Here is a 5535-nt window from a genome sequence, read left to right on the forward strand (position 1 = left end):
TTTTTTTTTTTTTTTTTTTTTTTTTTTTTTTTTACAAAGCTTGCCAATTCTTAGGGATGTACTTCTGCTGTTATAAACAAAGAAAACTTGCCAACAGCTGTAGCACAGTCTAGTCTCACCTCATATGTTTAGTTCTCAAGATAGCTGCCCTTTTTCTAGCAAAGAGCAGTCAGCTCAACTGTGTTACTAGAAAAACAAATATTTGTTATGGGATCATGACTGTAGGGAGTTGCTCCTCTGTTTAGGACCATGATTGTGAGTATTATGGTGCTACATGGAGATTACTACCTTTAATCCACCTAATCCACCTAGTTGCTTATAATATTTCAGGATACATGACTCTCCTCCCGCCCCCAGAAGGATATTAGTTCTTTTGCTTTTTAAAAAAAAATAATGTACTGGGAATTGAACCCAGAGCTGCTCTATCCCTGAGTTACATCCTCGGTCCTTTTTACTTTTTGAGACACAGGGTCTTGCTAAGTTGTTGAGGCTGGCATTGAACTTGGATTCTTCTGATTCGGCCTCCCAAGTTGCTGGAATTGCAGGTGTGTGCCACTGCACTGAGCAAAAAAAGCTTTTAAGGTATTTCTCCCCTGAAAAAATTTAGAGAAAGCAAAGAAGCAAAAATTTATATTACCCACAGTTATAGCAACAGGGATGACCACATGAACATTTTATTGTATTTATCATTAAATATCATTTTCTCTATGTGTATACTGACATTTTCATATTAGTTTTGCAAGCCCTCCCTAATACTCTGCATTAGGTTTATGTCATATATGTTATTTTTACACTTGATATGAAATTTTTATTTTTATATCAGTGAAAATTCATAGAATGCAAACTATTTGAAAGGGAATTAAGATTAATATTGGGAATTTTGAAACTACCTACTAGTTTCTTGTTAAGTCACTAGTGGGCTCAAGCATGAGTCTCCAGAAATGACTCCTAGCAAAGCATATAGTACTGATCTTCTAACAAGAGAACTCCTACCTCTGCAGCAGTTAAGGAGTCTCTACTATTGGAGTTAGTGAAATTAGAACATGTTGTAGTAATTGTGTTCCAGGACAGTGAAACCTACTGTAACTATCTGTTGGTACTTCAGGAACATATACTGGAATGCAGAATAATTCAACTTCTCCATGGCTAAACATACCACTTAAAAATGGTTGAAGCAGTGGTCAGATAGTTTCTGTTGTACTCTTGCCTTTCAAATCTTACATGAGCTTTTCTGTAAGCATTTCCAGGAAATTGAGGTTTTAGCTTTCTAGTCTATACAGCATAGGAACATATTAGGAAGGAAGCTGAAATGGATGCTGACAATCACACATTTTTACACTTTTCTACATTGAAACACATTTTTCCTGCTTGCATAAATAATATGTTTCTTTTAGAGAAATGAAAATGCAAGCAGAAAAAATAAAAATCTAATCCCATTCATTAGAGAGTGAGTCATGGTTAGTGTTTTGAAGTATCTAAGAATATGTACACTTACAATTGTGTGTATATACATATATATGTAGAAATTTTCTTTTATAAAATGGGATCATACAATTAAACATTTGTTCTATGCTTTTTTCCATAAACTTCACATCGATAAATAGGCTTACATCTTTTTTTTTTTTAGTTATCCCTTAGTATTCCATTAAATAGATACACTTTAATGTATTTCACAAGCTCCATAGTAAAGAATAAAGTATAGAAATAAAATGGACAAACTGGATAGCTTGATTTTTTAGGGTAGGATTTTCTTGAAAGTCAATTCCTAGAACAGTCAAGGATGCATGTTATTTAATTTGTTCATGTTCTTAATCTTTACTGGCCTAAATCTAGTGACTGACAGTAAAATTTCACCACTTCTAGCATACTTGCTACCTTTTATTTTTAACTTGATTATACTAATTCTTAACTTTTCAGTAATTTTCAATCTGTATCTGAGTTGTTCTAGATGCTGAAAATATAGTGGTGAAAAAGATAAATTCCTGCCCTCATGGTGCAATGAATATAAGTATGTGAATGTTATTTTTCTAGTAGTTAGGGAGAACTGTAAAAAATAAGAGAGTTGAGGTTTGATAGGATGGTCATGGAAAGTCAGCCCCTTTAAGGAGAGGATATTTAAGCAGAACCTAAATGAAGAGAATTTTCTACTCAAGTACTGAACCAGCACAATGAAAGTGGATTGCATGCCGGCAAAATCAAGTTTAATAATTTAGGATGCTAATTTGCAATAATGTTTGATAGTTAAAAGATTTATGAAAGTTAAAATAGGGTGTTAATATGAAAATAGGTTGAACAAAAATATATAAAAAAGATTAGGACCACTGGTCTATGTGCCTTTTAGACTCTTGATGTTCTATGAAACACACTTCTTTGGCTCTTTCTTGTAGCAATAATATAGTATTGACTAAACCACAAATTCATTGGGAGGAAATCTCATGTAAATTTTTTTTTGGTTGGTTTTAAGAAAATTTTTTGTTTTATTTTATTTGGTGGTACTAGCATTTGAATCAGGGCCTCAAGCATGCTAGGTTAGTGCTCTACTACTTCTACATCCTCAGCCCACAGTTATGTTTCTAAAAATAATTTGAACCCTACTCCTTTATAATAAAGTTGTAAACATGAAAATTAAAACTGAAATTACTAGAAACAATATGAAATAGTATTTTATTATTGAGAATAGAAACAAAACTTCCTAAGCAAAAAGTAAAGCAATAAAAAGAAAACAGAAGAGAAACAGTTGACTATATAAAACTAAAAGATTTCTGTACAGCAATAGATGCCAGACACTCTTAAAAGACAATAATCCAACCAATAAAATTATCATATATCAGAAATATAGTTAACATATACTGAGCACCCCTATCAAAAATGGTATGGAGGGAGCAGGAGAAGCACTCAGGAGAAAAATTGGCAAGCTGTAGGAACAGAAAATTCAGAGAAGAAACTAAAATGGCTAGTAACACAAAATATGGTAAATCCCACTAGTCATCAAGAAGATGCAAAATAATAAAGGAATGTTCTTTCGTTTCTGTTTTCCCCTACCTCCTTTCCTCCTTTTTCTCTCTGGCCGTCTTTCTCCTCTCTCTCTCTCCCCTCCTTCTTTTGAAGCATCTCATGATGCCCATCATTCTTATATACCTCCTTTACATATTTCCACCATTCTTCTAATTAGAATGATTTTTAGAGATGAAAGTTGTATTATAGACAAAATTGTAATGTGGAGGTGCTTGTGTGAAAAAACTATCTCTGGATTTATCAGAAGCTTTGTAGGAGACATTAATGACCTTTGCTGAGTTATTAAGGAATGCATAGAGTAAGTGGTAACCATGAGCTCTGGGATTCAGTGGCTCCCTGAGGGCTGGTAATTATGATTTCAATTAGAGGCTATCTATTGTATCCAGGTTATGCTTCCCAGGCAGTGTCTCCTAGTGAGGTTACCAGGGTCCAAGATCTGTCCTTTCAGCTTATGATTTGAGTGTAGTCATTGAAGGTGATAAGGACTTTGGATTGTTAAGCCAACTTAATAAAACTTGCAGGAGACTAATGTACACCTGGAAATACAACTTCTTTTATTTTACTATTATCACTTCCAGCAGACCAGACATTCCTATCAGCCTATCAATACATTCTCTCTCTAGCAGATAAACTTACCAAGGAAACCAAAGTAAGACCAGAAGATTGGTTGACTACAGAATTGTTGCTAAGGAAATTTTTTAAATAGATACTGGCTGTGATAGATAGCCTGTGATATGTTTTGCCATACTAGACAAATCTTTCTCCATTACAGACCAACTTGTTCAAAATGTTAACCATCCTTCCTCACATTACTAGGGACAGAATGACAAAAACTTAAACTCCATTATTATCACTTTTTAAAAATTTGTTTTAATTAGTTACACATGACAGTACAATGACCTTGACATACCATACATTTGAATCAGATGGGATATAATTTCTCATTTTTCTGAGTGTACAGGTTGCAGAATCATATTGGTCATGCAGTCACCTATATACATACAGTAATAATAATGTCTGTTTCATTCTACTATCCTTCCTATCCCTCCATCCCCTCCCTTTTTGGTTGACATTTTCCGGCTCTCTTTCTCATATCAACAAATGTTTTCAAATGTGCTGTAATTTAAATTTATGCTTATTTGTTTCTAATTTTATGCTAATCTGCTGTTCTAATGACATTTGGAGAGGCTCCTTAGTTTAATTTTTGAAACTCCAGATAGGAGTACTATTTCCTATAATCTATGTAACATTCATGTATGAAGAATTAGTGTTTCTGTTCTAATGTTGCCAATGTGAGCTTTTCTAATAACTTCTATCTAATTTATTAACTTGGAATGCTCTGCATACTTATAATAGTGGTAAGCTTTTCTCTTAAAGAACACAGAATTGCTATTGGAGTGGCATTGCAAATACAGTGAACATCTTGGGTGATGCAGTTCCTTTTTTTGGATTTTAGGCAGAAATTTACTTGAATTAACATTTGCAATTAAGGAAAAAAAAAATTCCCAATGATATGCCAACTTAAGTATTCTCCTTACATTTTCCACAAACAACGTGGCCACACTGCTCTCCTTCTATGAACTATACTTTATTGCCAACTTTATTGAAGTTAGTCAACACAACTTCACAGTTAAAACACTGAATTCTGTGCTTACTACTTTATTTTCAAATTGTAACTCTGTCTTGCAGTATGGTGGAGGGCAGACTATTGGGATTAGATTTAGGAGATTTATAATTCTAGTCCTGCTATGCTATTTATCGTATGATCTTGGCCTGTATTTTGTTATCTGCTGAAATGTACTTTGTCCTTTGTTATAAATTTCACATAGTGCTTATAGAGCAAACATGGCTTTTGCATCTGTTTATATGATTAAACTGTAAAACAAATATTACCAAATTAAAGCTTCATTGTATTAGACACACAAACACTCTTCTGGGCCTATCTTGTTTTTTTATGGTTGGGTCCAGAAGATTTCAGGCTTGTTAAACTTTAAAACACAAACACACTCACATTTGAAGTTTAGAAAAATTTAGTCATGTTTCATAAGCTATTATCCCTGTACTTTAATAATCTGTTTTCTCTCCACTTATAAATGTAATTATTGTCTTGAAGCAATCCTTTTGTTTTTGCTAATTTTAACCTGTAAGAGTATATGCTAGTATAAGCAATTTGTATTCTGACAAAACATCTCCAGTTGGTATCTAGTTATTTGTATGCACAATCTTTATAACTTCTTTCCAAACGTACATACCAAAAGAAAAAAACACCTTTTTTGGGATATGTCTTTTTCATAAATGTAGACAATTCTTGGGCCTAGTGATAAAATTACCATTTCAATGTTTTTGAATTAGGTATATGAGTATTAGTTAATGTCAGTCATACCGGAAGCCCTGTTATGAATACCACAAGAATCCCTTTATTATAATAAGACTGCTTGATCATCTTCTTGTTCATTAACTAATTTATTCAAAGACATGTCTTGCTTTGTCTCCTGCTTTCTGAACTACTCTGCATGCTTG

The sequence above is a fragment of the Marmota marmota genome, unplaced genomic scaffold, assembly GCF_001458135.2.
Source record: "Marmota marmota marmota unplaced genomic scaffold, marMar, whole genome shotgun sequence".
Lineage (NCBI taxonomy): Eukaryota > Metazoa > Chordata > Mammalia > Rodentia > Sciuridae > Marmota > Marmota marmota.